General features: G+C 40.6%; 1 protein-coding gene across 1 annotated transcript in view; it reads left to right on the top strand.

The window, feature by feature from the left end:
- The window catches only part of LOC141753803 (semaphorin-6D-like), a 147,718-nt gene that overhangs the window by 28,004 nt on the left and 98,790 nt on the right, over window positions 1-20,924 (top strand). Inside the window, exon 2 of the mRNA XM_074612390.1 lies at window positions 3,719-3,818. The gene's annotated coding sequence lies outside the window, so the exon portion shown is untranslated. The remainder of the gene's footprint in view (window positions 1-3,718; window positions 3,819-20,924) is intronic.

Genomic DNA, 20,924 nt, shown 5'->3' on the forward strand with positions numbered 1-20,924 from the left:
TGGGAACTTGTTGGGAATTGGCTGGAAACTGGCTGGGAACTGGCTGGGAACTTGTTGGGAACTGGCCTCCTTGCAAGTGAGATTATGAATCTCAATAGGATTATCCTGGCTAATTAAAGGTTAAATAAAAATAAAATTTAAAAAAGCTTCTCCTCAGGATGAAGTGTTTGTTCTCAGCAGATATTCCTCTTCTCTCTGTTATTTCCCTCCAGTCTCTCTCTCTCTCTCTGTACGTTTAGGAATCAGAGCTCAGATCTCTGAGACGGTTGAACTCTTGCAGATGTGTGAAATCTGCTCATCTTTCTTCTTCTTCTGGGATCCCAAAGAGGAAATTAGTGTTGAGCTGCCGACTCCCTTTATAATGTAATAACTCTTGTAATGTGTAACACACTGCTGAGGTGAACTGAGAGGGTTTTTCTTTGTTTGATGACTCTGTTATATTCGGTTATCTGCAGGCTGACTGAATAATAATAATGTTTCTCAGACTGCTGCGAGCTGCGAAACTCTGCAGTGAAACAAACAGCTTCATTTTCCAATTAAGCAGCTAATCAAGGCTGAGAACCGGAAAACAAACGTCTGGTTTGTGGCGAAGAGAGAATGAAATATAGTGCAAGCAACGTGAAATGAGTGAAATCTATTTAATCATATATAAATGAGATCCAGAGTCGTCTCATTCCAACAATTTGGAGTTTATGGTCTCAATCACTAGTTTCAAGTCTTCTTCAATACAGCATGATGTTCATTTAGTAAATTATGGTCCCATTTAGAGTCAGATAGACCATAAAGCAGGGGATGCTTTAGGGCGGGGCTACCTTGTGATTGACAGGTCGCTACCACAGAGTTGTCCGGTCTGGAAGTTGTCCGTGTTTTCGTCTTACAACTTTAACCCTTTCACAGAGTGTTTTCTGTTCATGAAAGTTAATTAGAAAAATGTCTTATCCAGCATTCGGCGACAGTTAAAAACCAAGATGGTAACGGCCAACAAAACAAGATAGCGAAGGCTAAAAACTAAGATGGAAAACCAAAATGGCAACGGCCGAATTAAGCAGCTAATAAAAGCTGAGAACCAGAAAACAAACATCTGGTTTGTGGCAAAGAGAAAACAAAATCTAGTTTAAGCAACGTGAGATGAGTGAAATACATTTCAAATATTTAAATGAGAGGAAATCAGATCCTGAGTCTAACAGCAACATCTGCTGTCTTATAATACCGTCCTCTCTCTCTCTCTCTCTCTCTCTCTCTCTCTCTCTCTCTCTCTCTCTCTCTCTCTCTCTCTCTCTGCAGTCTGAGCTCATCAGCTGCTCACTTAACTTCACTTTAACAACGTTTCACCAGCAGTAAACTTCAGATTTGTACTCATTCATTTGCTCAGAGAGCAGCTCAGAGAGCCAAACAGCTGCTGGACTTCTCTGAGCTTTTCACTTGAAGTTGTCCAAAGTGTCCAAACACTCTGAGCCCCGCGGCCTGAATCCTGAGCGACGCCGTTGTTTGATTCTTCACTCCGCTAGATGGATTTTCTGCTCGTCTGCATGTTCTGGACTTCAAAGGTCTTCTGAGGCGCCCCAGATGATGCGGCAGGAATACATAAAATACATAAAATCCATCAACGCAGTCGTCTTCTGAGGGAAACTTCAGACTGGCAGGCAGCTGCTGTCAGAAATACTCAGGACATGTTTAAAGAAACGGACTCACACTGTCAGACAACTTCATCCAGACATCAGAAGACCTCACATGATCCACTCAGATGGTTGTTTGTTGTGTAAAATGTTCTGTTGACTTTGTAGAGAGAAGTTCCCATTCACTTCAATACAGTCAGTGTTCTAGCTGGTCACGGCTTCGTTTTAAAGTCCAATTAATATTTTCATTAATATCAATTACATATATCGGCTTATTAGGGCCATAGTAGGTAAAAAAATAATAATTCAGGAGCCGGGGGACGGGGTAATATCTCGAAAATTTGCTACTTTTTTCTTGTAAATTTAATTACAAGTTTAATCTGAGAAAGAAGTTTTTTCTCTGAATATTACCCCCCTCTTGCTGCTCCCATGTTGATAAGAGTATTAAATACTTGACAAATCTCCCTTTAAGGTACATTTTGAACGGATAAAAAAATGTGGGATTAATTTGCGATTAAATATGTGACTCGATCGACAGACCTACTTTATATACAACAAAGATTTTTCCAAGTGCCCACAAGTGTTACCAATATTAGAACAAATATAGGTTCCACATGCTATAAGCTACATATTGAACTATTTACATGGTAACAACCTCTACTTACCTCTCTTCTTGCACAGCCTGCAGTTCAGTCCAAGTTTCACTGATTTGTTTGTCAGGTGATTGTCGGTCTCAGTCGAGTCGCTCATGGCTTCACAGTTTCACCGAGGAGTGAAGAATTTCATGTTTTTTACAGGATCTGGTGCAAACGGTTTATTTTTGGCGAATTTTTAAAACGAGACAATTAAATAAAGTGATTTTGATTAAATATGAGTATTTAAAGCTTAGCTGTGGTTATTTTTCCTGATGGAAGTGTTCGTCACACATGATTCGTTCAAGGACTGTCGGAAAATGTGAAAATCGGATGATAATTTCAGTTAAACGGTGATAAACGGTATCATTTTGGTGATTTTTGTCTGGACCGCAGACGCAAAAGTCTGTCACTGAGTGATGAAGTTACATGATTGGTTGGCCGAGTGTTGGAGTTTCCTCATTGGCCGTTGCTCTTTCAAAATGAAAAGGCGGAGACAGTCCTTTGTTCACGTTATCAGCGGTTCCTCTCACCTTCGCGAAGGATTGCCTCGCTTTCCAGCATTGGACGCTTGACGGGCTGCCATTAGACACCTGATTGGACGAACGCTTTCCCTCCGTGGGCTTCTGCTCCTATAGCTTTCAAACCGGAACCAACATGGCGGCTCGTTTGGAAACTTTCTTCTCTTATTTCATGAAAATAATTCACCGAAATTTCTGAAAACATTTTATGTGAGAAATAATCCATGCAGGCGATGAATCTGTCTTTATTTTAGATCGATAGAGGTTAGTTTAAAAGTTTCTCGGGAGTTTCCAGAGGCGGCGAGTCGCGTCGGACGCCCCTGATTTGAATAAAGTAGCAGAGACCTCAACTTTATGCAAATGAAGAGCGGCCGACGCGACGCCCGCCACACTACCAGAATGAATTGCACGGCTGCTTAGACATAGATGATGGATGGGACGCGTGGAAAGGACGGAGGCTGAGAACACTAACGCTGGATTTAACATCATAGATCGACCACTGACTATTAGTGAAACAATTTAGCCACAATTTCACAGACTGACGGTACACGGTCCAGACATTTACTCGGTTTGGACCGAGCCTTGTTGAAAGAAAACATGCTTGTAGGGTTCAGATGGTTATTTAACATATACAACGTGTTCTGATACTGTGGAGGAATCTGTCTTCTTTTACAAAACTCCAAAGTTTCAATGAAGAAGTTGACAGTTCTTGATACGTGGACACCTTTGTGTCGGTATCAGCTGCACTCAGATCATTCTTCCTCCTCTCTGTGTGTGTTCAGACTCGGATATGAACCTGATCTTCCAGTCCGCTGTAGTCTGATCTCTCCGTGTCCCAGTTCTCAGGGAAACCCTGCTCCCTTCCCACAATGCATTTGGATAAAGATGAAAGCAGAGCCTGGCTTCCCTCCTGACTCCATCTCTTCTTCTCTTCTTCTCTGTTCCTCAGATTTCTAAACCAGAGGAGTGACTCAGGACGGGATCAACACGTCTTCTCTCTGATTGGCTCTCCTGTGAAGCTGCTTGTGATTGGACGTCCTGGATTCAAGGTAAGAGACATTTCTATCTGAAAACGTCGTCTTCATGTTTCTTCACATTTAGTCTTTGTGAATCTCCCTATGTTCTTTTCTTTTCTTCAGTATTTCCACCCTGAAACTGAACTGCTTCACTGTTTTTTTTTTTTTAAATAATGACATAAATAAGGTATATTAAATAAGGTATATTAACTTTGTTTTAAGGATTTATTACCAGATAAACAGACCAACTTTCACACAGTTTGTTTCCATGTTTGAAGCTGTGGAGATTCCCATGTGTTCATGAACGCCTGCAAGTTTATCAGATACAATAAGATTTATTTTAAGGGGTGAGTGTCATCTCATTTTGCATGTTTTAATATGTAAAGGATTGTAATATATATCTACATGGATTAAGGTCAGTTTAGGAGTTTTTGATACCTTACAAACCCCCTTAATCCATGAAGTAACCCATTTAAAAGACAAAAATAAATATAGTACAATCCAACATCTGATGTAAATATCAGAATATTTATTGCACCTGAAAATAATTCAGAGCCACAAAATCCACCTTAAAAACACATTAATTACTCCTTAAAATGTACTTTGTTAATTAAGGGCATTTAAGGGTAAAACTTTATAATAACCATCATTTATAAATGTTAAATTAATAGTTAATTAACCTAAGTTAATCGTTATTTTACTGTTAACAAACAATGATTAATAATGTTAACTTATTATTATTAATGCTATAATCTTATTTTCATCATTAGTTTGTGTAATATGAAATAATCAGTTTATTATTTATTATTATTTATTCTGATTACATCAGTAAACTATTTATTATCAGTTTAATGTTGCACACATTATAACATTTTATATACAATATTAAGTATTTGTTATTGATTACTACATTATTTGTAAACCTTTAAGAAACCGTTTGTAAAACTTTAAACATTACATAGATAGACGGACCAGAAACTAATTATTATTAACTATTGACAAAATACTAACTATATAAATAATGTTTATAGATGCTTTACAAAGTATTAACTTGTTATGTAATCATTCATTTGTAAATGATAATGTTTATAGACGGTTTATAAACCAGTTGTTGATCATTAACAAAGTGTTACAACTATATACTATATATATAATGTTTATTGATGTTTTACATACAATTTCTTAAAGGTTTACAAATAATGAAATAAAAAAAACTTTATAATGTGTGCAACAATTAACTGTTAAAATACATAAATGATAACATTACTAATAATTAGTAAACATGAATTATCATTAAGCTGTTTGTTAACAGTAAAATAACTATTAACTAAGTTTAATTAACTATCAGTTAACCATTTATTAATAATGGTTATTATAAAGTGTTACCCTGCCGGTCATAAAGAGTAAAGGTTAACAGATTTAGATTAAACTGAGACTCGGTGCAGAAAACAAAGGAAGAGTTCCTCTCTAAGATATTTACTGACCTGCTTCCTGTTCAGGTTCAAACTAATCGTATCGTGTAAATTGAGAGTTTCTGCTCCGGCAAGCAGGAAGTGTTTTATTTATAGTTTAATAAAAGTTCAGTCAGAAAAAGAACAAAGTGACCCAAAAAAAAAATCAGGTCAAAATAATCTGAAACTCTTTAATGTCTTTATTTCCTCTGTTAGTTCACTCCAGGAAATAGTCAGGTCCCGGGGAAAGAGACAAACTACAGTTCATGTTATGAAAGTGTGTTCGTGTGTGTGCAGCTGTTAGATGATAAATTACAGTGAGAAATGAAGTAAACACTGGAGGATGTGTACAGTGTGTGTGTGTGTGTGTGTGTGTGCCTCAGGGTTTGTGTGAGTGTTTGTGGCTTTGGGAAGAGTATGTGTGTGTGTGTGTGTTGGAGTTTTCCCAGAGTGCCTCGGGGCGATGCAGGGATCTCACGGGAAAAGCGGAGGTTAAAGATCTGTTTGAACTTGAAAACACACACAGTTAAGATAAAGATCTGGAAGAGAGATCAGAGCAATAAAAAGATCATTAATTAATCGACTGTCACGTTTATTTGCTGTTGCAGCTGCTGGCATGTTCTAGTCCTGACGAGACACTACGGGTGGAAAAACAATGGATTCACTTATGTATCGCAATTTTATTTACCATTTTGAAACAGATGTTTTAATGCCAGAATCGATATATTTGCTTCATTTGAGTCTATGTGGAGGTAGAAGGAAGTCACCCCTTTTATTGTTGTAGTCTGAGTAACGTGACGTCATATCCGTTCCGTATCCGTCAACCGAAACAAACCACAACAAGCCGAAACTAGAAAGTATAAAACGTTGGAGGTACAGCGTGGATCCGACCTGCACCCTCACATGTTAAATCCAGCGTGGTAAACACTACACATCCAGTAAAGGATGGAAACACTTTGGGTTTCACACATTGACAGGAAAAGCAGAGCCAGACATCACGGCTAAAGCTGCATGCTAACTCTGTCACGGACAGGAAACGTTATCGTATCGCGGTAACGTTGCGGTCGAGCCGGCCGTCGCTTTCATCTCCGTGGTCAAATGGGTCGACGCTACAACTGTAGAGCACCCAGATACTGACATTTATGTTAAATGCATTGAAACGGCCCCGATGGAGCTGACCATGGATGGATAAAGAGAACGGAGCTGACGGGAGAGCTAGAGACGTCCTTGGGCGGCTGTGGCTCAGAGGGTAGAGCAGGTTGTCCACCAATCGGAAGGTCGTTGGTTCGATCCCCGGCTCCGGGTCACATGTCAATGTGTCCTTGAGCAAGACACTTAACCCCAAATTGCTCCCTAAGGCATAGCCATCGGTGTGTGAATGAGTATTTAGATTAGATCCTGATGGGCAAAGTTGGCACCTTAGTAGCCTCTGCCATCAGTGTGTGTGAATGTGTGTGTGAATGGGTGAATAGTGACATGTAGTGTAAAGCGCTTTGAGTGGTCGGAAGACTAGAAAAGCGCTATATAAATGCAAGTCCATTTACGATAACAAGTGTAGAGGAACACCGCTTGGTGTGTGTGTGTGTGTGTTATGTAAGACGGGTACATGTTGTTCAGCAGTTTGATGTTTTTGCAAGTTTTAATGCTGGAAGCGTTTCTGAAAGTCAAACAGCTTCTTTCTTTCTCTGCAGCGGCTCTCTTCAATAGAAATTAACTCTTTCAGGTCACAACAACACCTTCCTCCTCCTTCTATTCAGATTCTGTCTGTCACTGAATAGGTCCAGTAGTTTCAGTCACATTCTACTTATTTGATTTCTGTTTAGTTTCCGTCAGTCATTACAACTTGATGTCATCTATTATTGAGTTGATTCCACCAGACTGTGAATCCAGCTGCTCGTTCTTTATCGCTGCTGATCACTAACATGCTGCTTCCTGTCTGTTTTAACTGGAGACGAAACTTTAACGAATATCTGGAGGATTCAGACGGTCGACAGATGACATCATTCCGTCTTTAAACGTGAGAGATATCCAACTAAAAGTAACGTTGATGTCACATTCAAGACTGCTGTTGACCGCTGTTTTGTTTTGCCAGGTACGTTAGTGACATTTTTGACGATTGTCACGTGTTTTTTATTGACGTTTTCCGTAGTTGTCTCCGTACGTGTTTTACTTAGTTTACGTATTTATTTTAAGCCCAACCGTGACGTTTTCCCTTACCCTAACTAAGTGGTTTTCTTGCCTAAACCTGACTGTTTGCGTGGCGTACAAATGACACGTGAAAATGCTAAAATGCGTCCTCATGACACGCGGAACGACCGTGTAATGTCGTGATATTTCTACGATTTCCCGTGAGACCAGGTTTGTTTAATCACACTGTTTTTATTTTGTTACATTATTTCACCGTCTCATTTTTATTTTATTGTAGCTTTTTTTTTTTTTTTTTTTTTACTTTAGTTTTTAGATTAATTTGTATTCTATATATCCATTTGTTAGCTTTTATCTGGAGCTATGGTATTTAAGAATATCACTATACGTTGCACTGTGCATAATTGATTGTATATGTGACTATACAACTAGCCATTGAGACTATAAACTCATGTTTTGGTTTTTAGTTGTAGCCATCTTGGTTTCTGGATGTCTCCATCTTGTTTAGCTGGAAATATTCCAGATGTTTTGTGCATCATTTTAGAGAAAAGTCCCTAAAATTAATACATTCTGTATCTTTGTGATCTCTATTAGAATTTAAAATAAAGTTTTTTCTGGACAACCAGCCTGAGCTTGTAAAGATGGAGGTTTCCTGTGTGAGCGGACAGTAGGTGGCGGTTCAGTTGTGCTAGTACCTGAAGCGGAGACGATAATGAAACGGTGTGTCGGCTCCTCTTCTTCTCTCTCCGATGGCGGATGGAGTTTGACAGCGGCAGCGTCTCGTCGTCCTGACGGCGACCCGCCTCCTATTCTTACATGAGCTCGTCAGACGCCCGCTGAGAGCAGCTCTGATGTCGGCCTTCGTACTCTCAGCGTTTCATCTTCTGTCTGCTCCTCTTCGTCGCCTCACTTTGTGGGAGTTTCATTGGAGTGACAGCAGATTAAATATCAGTTAGAGGTGATATCTCGTTCTGTCACTTCTAGGGAGCAGGTTGTTGTGTTGAGGAGGGAGGAAGGTCAGCTGAAGACGTGTGATCGGACGAGAGCTTCATAAATCAATGTTGTTATCAGTCGTTGTTAAAGAGAATATGTCAACGGTTTGTAGATTCAGAAAATAAGTTTCAGTTTTCCTTCAAGTCAGGAGTCAAATCAATCCAAACATAAAAACAGATTCAAATAGTTAATCACGATTAATTGCAAATAATCAAAAATTTTTGTATCTGGTCAAAATGTACCTTAAAGGGAGATTTGTCAAGTTTTAATTTTAATTTAATACTCTTATCAACATGCGAGTGGGCAAATATGCTACTTTATGCAAATGTATGTATATATTTATTATTGGGAATCAATTAACAACCCAAAACAATGACAAATATTGTCCAGAAACCCTCACAGGTACTGCATTTAGCATAAAAAATATACTCAAATCACGAGGTCAAGGGACCCCTTTGAAAATGGTCATGCCAGTTTTTCCTCGCCAAAATTTTACGCAAGTTTGGAGCGTAATTTAGTTATGTTTTCTAGTTTCATATGATACCAGTATCTTCACTCTAGCGTTAAAACTGAGCCCGCTGTTTATTGGAATAAAGATTTAGGAAACTGAATGAAAGAAGTCAGGACTCACAGATCAACATCTGTAACATCTGTTAAACAGAAGAAGTTGCAGAAACAAGAGACATATGTTGTTGTTGTTGTTGTTGTTGTTGTTGGGAGTGTCTGCAGCGTACTGCGCTGTGATTGGTTCATTCTGCTTCGTGTTACAGTCTGTTATCACCAATAGAATGAAAGTTGAAAACACCACTAATAAAAGCTTTAGTCGGCTATTCGTTTCTGTGTGGTTGTCTCCAGGTATTAGCCACGTCCCGAAGGCTGAAAATTAATAGTTTCTCTACTTTTTAATTCCTTTTTATCCAATAAATACTAAAAGGCGACTGCAGGGTCACTGATTAATATGATGAGAGAGAGAATCAACAAAAAAATAAACTATTTTTTTGCTGAATTAAAAGCATCTTTGGCTTTAATAAGTTAATGTAAATGTCTTTGTTGCTCTTCTTCTGCTGCATTTCATCCTCCAGGAGGACTTTAATATTAATATTAATCAAACTGAAGAAGCGTCTCGTAGGAGTTGGTGTGAATCAGACTTTCGGGGTGTTTGGTGACCCCTCGGTGACCCCGTCAGAGGAAAAGTGCTGCTTCAGATTCAGGACATAGATCTGAAAGGAGCCGAGCAGCATTTGGTGGTTCGGTTTTTAATTTGGCAGGATGGAAAGTGAGACTTAAAGCTGTCATCGACACGAAGGTTTGGCAGGAAATGGATTTATCTGTCGCCAGCGTTTGAGCCAACAGGGTCAGCTGTAAAAATACTAATGAATATTTGCCGTCCCGACGTTCTCCTGAGGACTAAAAGAGCTCTTCATCAGCAGTTTAAAACTAAGTCCAACTGTTGAAACAAGTAGATGGTCCAAATGTTTCACAGACAGATCTGAGACTGAACTGCAAGCAGGTAGGTTTATTAAAAGCTGTGTTTTAAATCTGTGATAACTGAACACAAACATAGCAGATATTTGAGACTGATGCATGTGGCAGCTATCTGTATGGTTCCTGTTTGGTTTGGTTAATGTTAGAGAATGCTAGAGAATGGTGGTGGTGGTTGTTAAAAGGGTCGGTAGGAGATGTGAAGACATCATTTCAGAGCGTCTGTAACAGCATCACTTCCTCCTGACAGATACGAGTCTCTCAGGAGGAGGAAAAACCACCTTGATGATATCATCTCTACCTTCCTGGTTGTAATCTGTCTCCTGTGACTCTGTTAGAGTATCACTCTAAATCTCTCCACGTTGGCCTCTCAATGAAATGTGTTGCTGCTTGTTGGTTTTTATTTTTAGGGAAGGATTCCTTGTTGTGGTAGTTTATTGCTGGTTATCGGGGTGTAAAGGTAAAGCTGTTCCCAGAGGAGCTTTCTGAAACTGCTGAAGCTGGATTCAACAATGTTTGTCTTTGAGAAACATTATAAAACACATGAATATCATATAATCAAATATAGATTGATGGAAAACCATCCTGTTATTTGACCAAAACCTACAAACGTCCGCTTTAAATACTGTTTCATTTAGTTCTGTTTGGACATGATGTCCTGCGTTGGTCACTGATGGCAGCAGCAGGTTAAGAGTTGATGTGATAGTTTGTTCCGTCTTGTTATTGTTCGTGCAGGTTGTTGCTGGTTTGAAGCCTCAGACGTGACTCCCATAAAACAAACCGTTATTGTGGACGTGGCCTCGATTCTGAGACTTTAAAAGGCTGAAGGGGTTAATCTCCTCCTGTGTGTGTGTGTGTGTGTGTGTGTGTGTGTGTGTGTGTGTGTGTGTGTGTGTGTGTGTGTGTGTGTGTGTGTGTGTGTGTGTCCTTGAGCAGTTGGCGAGGGAGGGGGGGAAGCTGTTCGTCTGTTTTTGGATTAAATCCGATAAGATTCGACCTCCTCCCCGTTTCCCTCCAGACTTCATCCCCCCGCCTGGAAAACCTCTAAACCCCCCAACGCTCGTGTGTGTGTGTGTGTGTGTGTGTGTGTGTGTGTGCATGTGTGTGTGTGTGTGTGCTTCCTCCTATCCAACACCAGCAGATGATGTGTGCTGCCATGTGAAGGCATGTCGCTAATGCTAATGCTAAGAGCCCTGACATGAATGCTTTAAAAGCTTCCTGTTGGTTTGTAACCAGACTGAACAGCTGGAGCTGCTGGAGTTTAAACATCATAATACATCATAACATAATAATACATCATCATTTATTAGTTGATTTATAATTTGTATTAAATCTGAATGTGTAAGTAGCAGAAAAATAGAAAAACTCAAGTAAATACAATATGACATGTATTCAAAAGAACAAATTCTTAAATATTTATTTTAATATTTCTCTCTGTGATCATAAAAAGTGACCAAAATTTGAAGCTACTTAATGTTTCATGAATCACCTCGATCTCTACCTGTCTCAATAATTCATATTTTACAGCAACAAGCTGTTGACAACGTATCCTCATATAACAGTTTGTATGATGTCTTACGAAAAATTATACCCAATTTTTCTCAATGTCAATTTCCGCTCGTTACCTGCTTCCAGTCTTTTCAAAATAAACTTCCGTCTCCACAGGTTTGTTATGCAACATTTTCCCTCTTTTAGCTCTGTTTTTGGTCTCCACCACCGACTCCTGAGTGTCTCTTTAGTTGCTAGATGCTCCGCTATGTTCACCAGCTGGTCTCTAACGTGGTCTGTCTGCTGTTTGCTGCTACAGTTATCAGAGCTTGTTTGATGGAAGTGATTTAATGTCAGTCTCCTCTGGATCTAAAACATTTCCAACGTCTTTCAGTGTCTCACAAAACAAATCCTGTCCTGCTGGCGTTTTGTTCAGTTTGAACCCACTTTTAGAAGGTTAGACTACTAAGAAGAGTGTCCATGATAACTTTATAGCTAATGATAGCGCTTGCAGGTTCACTATCACGATGAATCAGAGTCTTTTTCTACCTGTCCTCCTGGTCTCGTCCTGCCTGCTTTTTGTCCCACTTTTTTTCCCTCCTGAAAGTTTCGATCTCCGTCTCTGACCTGGTTTCCTCCAAAACAAAATCAGCTGCGTGTCTGTGTGTGACGAAGTGGAAATGAAGGGAAGTAGATTGTGAAGCGTTGGGGGACCCTCCTATTGGTCATCTGGTCCTGGAGGTGGCCCACTTTGAGCCGGTATGATTCATTTGTTTTTTAAAACCGTGTCCCATATTGTGAGTTTCCATGTCTGCCCCAGAAAACCGGAGCTGAGGAGACTCCAAATGTTAGACGACGTGCCTCGTGTTCACCTGGGAGTTAAAAAAAGAGACGACAGATCATTACCTGAAGGTGATCTCTGAAGTCTGGAGGGTCCGGTCCGTTAAAGTGTTCTCATTTTGTCAAGCGAGGACTTAAGAGGCTCGATTCAGACTCCCTGTTGGAGGGGCGTCGCTGCTTCCTGCTGAATAAATGACTCCACGCTGCAGTTAAAGGATCATTCCACTGTGTTCCTGTAGTGTTGCCCGTCAGACAATAAACATCCATCACAGTTTAAAGTCCAAGTCCTCTTTAACTTTGACCTTCTGTTCTCACTGTAGTCGTGTTCCCAGACTGGAGTCCTGGGATGAGTCTCAGTTAGTGTTGGAGTACTCGAGATCGCTCTTGGTCTCAAGACCACTTTTTGAAGGTCTCGGTCTTCTCTCGATAGGCTGACCTTCAATGCTTTGAAGCTTCGACCGTTGCCATGGTAATCGACCTCCAAATCAGTATTCAAGTGCTTCGTTTTTGTATGTATGTTATAATAATGTAAAAAGAAAAACGAAATAGCCGATGAAATAAAGAATAATCCCACAATTCATATTCAACATCAATTATTATTAGAGCTGTCAAAGTTAATAACAACACGTTAACGCAACTTGTGATTTTTAGGTTGTAGTGGGCTCAGTTTTAAAGCTAGAGTGAAGATACTGGTATCATTGAAACTAGAAAAACCTAAAGAATCTATTGGTACCAACCATGTCATACTAGCTTGTCGTGAAGGAGGATAAATAACGCTCCAAACCTATGCTAAATTTTGGCGAGGAAAAACTTTCATGGCCATTTTCAAAGGGGTCCCTTGACCTCTGACCTCAAGATATGTGTGAGGGTTTTTGTCCAAAATCAAAAATGTCTGAAATGTCTGAATATTGTTCAAAAAATGTCTGAAAATGTCCAAAAAAAAAAATTTCCCAAAAAAGTCTGGAAGAAATATCCAAAAGAAAGGCAGAAGAAAGGTCCGATACTGGTATCATATGAAACTAGAAAACCTAATGAATCCATTGGTACCGACCATATCGTACCAGCTTTTTCTTACTAGAAAAAGGTCAAGAAGCGTGTGCTCATTTGTATATAATAGTAATAATCTACAATTAAAACCCTGTACCCTGTGAGTCATTCATGGAGCTCTCCAAGTCACTGCATGTTCTACAACACTGTCATGTAAATATTTCAGAATAAAAGCCTTGTGTTAACAAATGAAGGAATTCTGTCCACAGAAAAAAAAAAGCTTGAGGGCTTTTATTTTGAAGCAGGAAGTGTTGATTTAAAAATAAATCTTTCCTCTTTTTCATGTCGGTGACGTATTCTACAGATGTCTAGACATTGAAACTGTAGTAATGTTGCTGGTATGATGTCAATATACAGTCAATAGATCACTTTCACTGTCTGATGTTGCTGTGAACAAAACTAAAATAATAAATAAAACCAATGTTGTAATAAACTAGAATTATCTTTTAAGGTGTGTATTTAACAGTAAAACATCGTACGGACTTGGTCTGGTGGGTTTGAATGAGGTTTTGTGTAAAATAAAAATACCTTATTTTAAAAGTTCCTGCCGTATTTGAGCATGAAAATCAAAGACTTATGTTCCAAAATGAGGTTCAAATTCAAATATTAGCCCACTGGAGGCTGCATAAAGCTCCAAAATGATATATTTTTTAAATTGTTCCTAATCCATAATCCATATCTGGTGATGTAATCCACGTTCCATACGTTTGCTGGTAACATGTTGATGTGCTGAAACTGTCCGTGTGTTATTTATTGACTGTTTAAAAACATGCTACGTAACATGAAACCAGATTAAACTACAGATTTATTTCACACACACACACACACAGGCTTGATGTACACATTCTTCAGGACTGGAGGTTTGAGATTAAAAACTCTGGGCCCTCCACATGTTCAAAGCAGTGGATTGTGGGTAGTTAAAACCCAGCAGCGACTTAGAGAAGCTATTTTAGTTTGATCAGATTCCTCGCAGAGAGACGACTGAGGGGACGAATATTTAAATGACATGTAAATGAACCTGAGGAGCCGAGTGTGTAGTCTCACGCCGAGTCTGAATCTCAGCTTCAAGATAAAGCATGGCGACTGTTTCAGGGTCTCTACTGGGACTGGGAGGGACTGTTTCAGGGTCTCTACTGGGACCGGGAGGGACTGTTTCAGGGTCTCTACTGGGACCGGGAGGGACTGTTTCAGGGTCTCTACTGGGACTGGGAGGGACTGTTTCAGGGTCTCTACTGGGACTGGGAGGGACTGTTTCAGGGTCTCTACTGGGACCGGGAGGGACTGTTTCAGGGTCTCTACTGGGACCGGGAGGGACTGTTTCAGGGTCTCTACTGGGACTGGGAGGGACTGTTTCAGGGTCTCTACTGGAACTGGGAGGGACTGTTTCAGTGTCTCTACTGGGACTAGGAGGGACTGTTTCAGGGTCTCTACTGGGACTGGGAGGGACTGCTTCAGGGTCTCTACTGGGACTGGGAGGGACTGTTTCAGGGTCTCTGCTGGGACTGGGAGGGACTGTTTCAGGGTCTCTACTGGGACTGGGAGTGACTGTTTCAGGGTCTCTGCTGGGACTGGGAGGGACTGTTTCAGGGTCTCTACTGGGACTGGGAGGGACTGTTTTAGGGTCTCTGGTGGGACTGGGAGGGACTGTTTCAGGGTCTCTACTGGGACTGGGAGGGACTGTTTTAGGGTCTCTGGTGGGACTGGGAGCAACTGTTTCAGGGTCTCTGCTGGGACCGGGAGGGACTGTTTCAGGGTCTCTACTTGGACTGGGAGGGACTGTTTCAGGGTCTCTACTGGGACTAGGAGGGACTGCTTCAGGGTCTCTCCTGGGACTGGGAGGGACTGTTTCAGGGTCTCTGGTGGGACTGGGAGGGATTTAGTTTTACTTTTGTACGTCTCTTTGTAGGCGGATGTTTTACCGGCGTTCGGTAGTCACTTTCAGTCCAAAATGGCGGAGGCGTAGCTCTGCTGCTGGGCGCTGATGTTGATCAGTTTCACTTCTAATCGATATACGTTATTTGGTGAAACTGAATCACCTGCTCAGCTGTTTTCCAATCATCATCATCCTCCTCTTCTTCTTCCTCTCTCTCTCTCTCTCTCTCCTCTCTTCCTGTAGTTTGAGCTTTAATTCAATCAGTGTGTTTGTAGCCTCAGAGTGAGAGATTGTGTTCATTAAAAAAATCCTGATTAGTCCACAAGACTGATTAGTGTGTATGTGTGTGTATGTGTGTGTGTGTTGTCCATTAGTCTCCACTTGAAGCCCCCCCCCTCCTGCCCTCTCATTTGTCTAATGGATGAAGACTTAAGCCCCCTTAAAACACAACGTGCACGCTCACCACTTGCGCACGTCAATCCATTAATTAGCTTAAGTGGACCCTCAGGCTTCCTCCTCCTCCTCCTCCTCCTCTTCCTCCTCTTCTTCTTCCTGAAGACAACAGCTCCGTCCGTCCCTCCTTCCTGTCGCTCATAAACTCTCATTAGTGATTTCTGTCTGTCGTGCCTCACTCTTCTTCCTCCTCCTCTTCCTCCTCCTCTTCCTCCTCTTCCTCTCTGAGAGGTCTCCAGGCAGGTTTCCAGCTTTTCCTGCCTAATTCGAGTGATTCAGCTGAGCGTCAGGAATCTCAGCGCTGCCTCTCGACCGTCTTCATCTTCTTCATCATCTTCTTCTTCTTCTTCTTCTTCTTGTTCTTCATCTTTTTCTTTTTTGTCTTCGTTTTCATCTTCTTCTTCTTCTTCCTCTACTTTGTCTTCATGTTCTTCGTCTTTATCTTCTTTTTCATCTTTTTCTTCATTGTCGTCTTCTTCGTTTTCATCTCCTTCCTTTTCTTCATCTTCTTCCTCGTTGTCGTCGTCTTCTTTTTCTTCTCCTCCTTTTCTTCTTTGTCTTCTTCTTCTTCCTCTTCCTCTTGATTTTTGTCTCTGTTTTTCCGTGTGCTTTTTCTGTGCTTCCGTAGACACCGGCAGAGCGATTATTAGTCGGCAGGATGTGGTACGTAGCGGGACGGTGCTCAATATGAGGCCCTGGGACGGACGGGGGGATGCTGAGGGAGGCCAGGAGGTCTGTCGAGGGAGACGTTCAAGGAACCAAGGAAGTCGACTTTAAGAGCATCGTGCAAAAAAAAGTTACAAAATAAGTGTTCTTAGTGACTTTTCAGTATTTTGGTTGAGTCCTTGTTTGACCTTCAGAAACATCAGAAACTGCTGTGAAGCGTCCAGACGTTTCCTCTTAAGGACAAAAATAAACCAGACATAGCGCCGCCGTGCATTGTGGGTAAAGTGCGGAGAAAGGCGAGTGGCCGAGGCTGCGAGGGTTTAATGTGTGTGTGAAAGAGCAGCGTTCATCAGTGAGGAATGCTGGGAAACTGGAGGACGCAGGAACAAAGTTTATCTGAGAGGCTGTGAAGAAAAAACACAAAAAAACACAGAAAAAACATTCCTGAATGTCAGCTTATCACACACGCACACACACACACACACACACAAACACGCACACACGCACGCACACACACACACACACACACACACACACACACACACACACACGCACACACGCACACACACACACAAACACGCACGCACGCACGCACACACACACACACACACACACACACACACACACAAACACGCACACACGCACGCACACACACACACACACACACACACACACACAAACACAGAGGAGGGTTCATTGTCTGATGGCTTTTTAGGGACTTTGTTCAGAGTTTCTGAGAGGAAACTTTTTTAATACATCATATTATCATCAGGCTGTTCTCATACTCTGTTGGTAGCTATACCTATGAAAAGTAATACACTGTAATTCACATATATCCCACCAAACCATTCTAGTGTAATCCACGTTATTGTGAGCCGGGACAGGTGACATAGTATAGAGAGCGACAAACGCAGCGTTGGGAGGAAGTCGAGTGGATGGGTGGGTCTAAAAACACCAGACGAGGAGATCTCTATTGGTGCCCCGTGTGAAACCAAGAGTTTTATTTGTCACGCAACTTCTGTAGTTATTTGAACCCAAACCGCCATCTTTTCTTGAACCTAATTAAATAGTTTCCTGTGAGGACGGAAGTTTATTTTGAAGAGACTGTATCCATGTAACGAGCGGAAATTGACACATGTTGCTGGACATATTTTTTCTTTAGATATCATACGAACCGTTGTATGAGGATATGTTGATTAATTGATTTATCTTTAGTCTAAATAGTTATCAGTCGCTATGAGCCCCATAAATGTGGTTCAATAGGGGCCTACTACACCTACTAGTAGGTTTTATCATCTATTCACATGATAGATGACCGAAAGAAGGTATAAAAGAACACGTCACGCAACCCTCTTAATCATGACAGGAGCAGAATAGGAAGTCAGGCGCTGTAGTATAGACAGTGGGAAACTCCATAAGGGGTGGAGGTCGGGGATGATGGATAATGAATAATATATTATGTCCTTTAGTTTGGAGGATTTGTTTAATTAAATTGAGTTTCAACAGCCTGTAACTCGAACCAATCAGGTCAAACATCAGAAATGAACCAGCACAATTTGTATACTTATTGAACTAGTTGTGATAGTTAATATATTTAATATTGTGTCATTATTAACTCTGTTCTGAGACGTTCTGTCAGCCGGTGGAGATGAGACCAGTTCACTTTGGAAAATAGTGTGAATGAATATAAAGAAATATACATGAAATAGTATAAAACACTCAGAATAAGAAGCTTCTTCTTCTTTTCCTTTTTTTCTTTTTAGACTTCATTCCTTCCTTCCTTCCTTCCTCGCATCCTTCCTTCCTTCCTCCGTTCATATCCTTTTATCCGTCTGGTCTCTCCATCACTCTTCTTCTCTCTCTCACGTCTCAAGGTTTCTGTGTCCTTCCAAACTGAGACTGTAACACACACACACACACACACACACACACACACACACACACACACATACACACACATTGTGTGTTTCAGTGAGTCTTTGTCATTTCTTCCTGCTGTTTTCTTCCTCTCCCCATCCCCTCCTCTTCTTTTTTCCCCCACCTCACCCTCCTCCTTCCTTCTCCCTCTTGTCCTCTCATCTTCCTCATCACTCTCCTCTCCACCTACTTTTGTCTCTCTCCTCTCCTCTCTTTCTCTCTCCTCCTTCCTAACATATTCCTCTCTTCCCCTCTCCCTCTTGTCCTCTTTCTTCACCTCCTTTTCTTTTCTTCTCCTCTTCATTTCACCCTTCCTAAGGATCCACTTCCCCATCCACCCTCCTCCTCCTCCTCCCTCTTCTTCATCTTTGTCCTCTCTTGGTTTCCTCTTGTTGCCTCTGGCTCCCAGGTGATTGTCGGTGGTTGCTATGGTGTTGCCAGGTGGTTGCTAGGTGGTCTGGGTCATGTGACTCTCTGTTGTTGTGTCCGTTTGTGCTGAGTCATTAAGCTTCATTAATCTCTGTGTCTCCATGTTGATTAAAAACAACAACAACAACAACTTCTCTCTCTCTCTCTCTCTCTCTCTCTCTCTCTCTCTCTCTCTCTCTCTCTCTCTCTCTCTCTCTCTCTCTCTCTCTCTCTCTCTCTCTCTCTCTCTCTCTCTCTCTCTCTCTCTCTCTCTCTCTCTCTCTCTCTCTCTTTATTTAATCCTCATAAAAACACAGAAGATGTTTTCGCCCCCAAACCTTCGTCTTCAGACCGAACGAGAAACTGAGGAACTGAGAAACTGAGAAACTGAGAAACTGAGAAACTGAGAAACTGAGAAACTGAGAAACTCGCCGCTGCAGGAAACATTCAAACTTTTCTCTGGAACAACAAAAACAGCTGCTAAATCTGTTTTATTCTGCAACTTCACAGATTTTCTGAATAAAAAAAGTATAAAAACAATCTTAAACACAGACACATTATATTCAAAAAACAAGAATAATGACATAATAAAATACAGATTAAAAAAAATTAGGGCTGTCAATCGATTAAAAATATATTAATTGCGATAATCGCAAATTAATTGCAAATTTTTTTGTTCAAAATACCTTAAAGGGAGATTAGTCAAGTATTAATATTCTTATCAACGTGGGAGTGGAAAAAATATGCTGCTTTATGCAAACGTATGCATATTTTTTTTTTACTGGAAACAAACAAAACATGTTCCTGGAAGCTGCATCATGTAGTTTAATTAGGGTTTTAATAAGGGTACGGTATGCAAAATATTTCATTATATCAATATCCTTTGTGTTATCCAAAATGTAAAGATGCAGTTTTTGAATAAATGCTCAAATAAGAAATGTCCACATTTTGGGACATAATCTCCTCCCAGTGTGAAGGTTTGAATCATACATGTTCATAAATAAAGATTATTAGATGGATGTCAAAGAGTTAATGAGGCATAAAAAGCTCCTTAAAACAGAAATATAAGAAAGTATTTTATCTCACAGAGTGAAACGTCTGAATCTTCAGTTAAACACAATCAAATCCCAAATTAATTTAATCAAGATAAAGTCTTTTACGCACCACAAACAACACGAAAATGCTAAATACACGCCTGCAAATATAATATGTCTTGGGCTTTTATTGTGAAAGGTAATGCACAACGTGATTGGTTGATGCCTTCACGGTGCGAAAGCTCATAAAAATCAACGAGTACGTAAATCAAAAAGTATGTTTCTTTTTCCCCCGTGTAATAGTCACATTTTTTGTGTGAAAGTATTCGTGACAAAAACAGTTTAAAATCTATATTTTAAAGGCCCTAAGGCTCACTTCCTGTTTGTAAGCGCTCCAGCCTGCAGCTCTGTATTGATCCAGAGTTCCCAGTCGAACCACTCACAGCCTCCCAGTTTCACTTATCTTTAGCATTAGCAGTTAGCGTGTGAGCGTTTGATGTTTAGCCCGGGGCAGCTAGCTGTGCCGGTCAGGCTAACAGGGCTAACCGGGCTAACGCTGTGACTCTCTCTTATTCTATTATTCATAGTGAATCGCCCTCCGGCCTCGCGATCAATAATTCACACACACCTTCCTGTCAGCTGTGTGTCGGTAATCTTTCATCACTTTCTGCTTCATGAAATCACTCGTTGAGCCACCAAACAAAATATCATTTAACAGTAGAAATATGAGATGCTCCCTCAGAGACTCTGAGACTCTGAGTTCAGCTGGAGGGACGTTTCTATATCAACGTCTCTTCAGACGGAAAATCATTCTGACATTTACAGCAAACAGAGTGACGGCGTGAAGAGGCTGCTGTCTGTTAAAGGTTCAGTTCTCTATCCATCCATCTATCCATCAATCTATCCATCTATCCATCCATCTATCTATCTATCTATCCATCTATCCATCTATCCATCTATCTATCTAATTTATTTATTGTAGTGTACATAATGCTGTTGCGTGTTGAACTGATTCTTGGTTGATTTTCAGTTTAGTTTGGTTGAAGAGGAAAAATCAGCGTACGTTTTTTTCTGTCTAAGTGAAGAATAAAAACATGAGTCACTGGAAAATAAAAATAAAAATAAAAAAACCCATTTCCTTGAGAAATAGAGGAAGCTATAAAGAAGCTTTTTGTATTCAAATTTCAGAGAGATAGTGAGAATAAAAAGCCTTTAGTGCAGCGGGCGTCTCCTCCGGCTCCGTCTGCAGATGTTCATTTAATAAATCAGATTAAAATAAAACGTCTTCAGAGACTTTAGAGAGTCAATATGACTGTTAAAGAAAAGTTAGTTTATACAGGAA

The sequence above is a fragment of the Sebastes fasciatus genome, chromosome 17, assembly GCF_043250625.1.
Source record: "Sebastes fasciatus isolate fSebFas1 chromosome 17, fSebFas1.pri, whole genome shotgun sequence".
Taxonomy (NCBI): Eukaryota; Metazoa; Chordata; class Actinopteri; order Perciformes; family Sebastidae; genus Sebastes; species Sebastes fasciatus.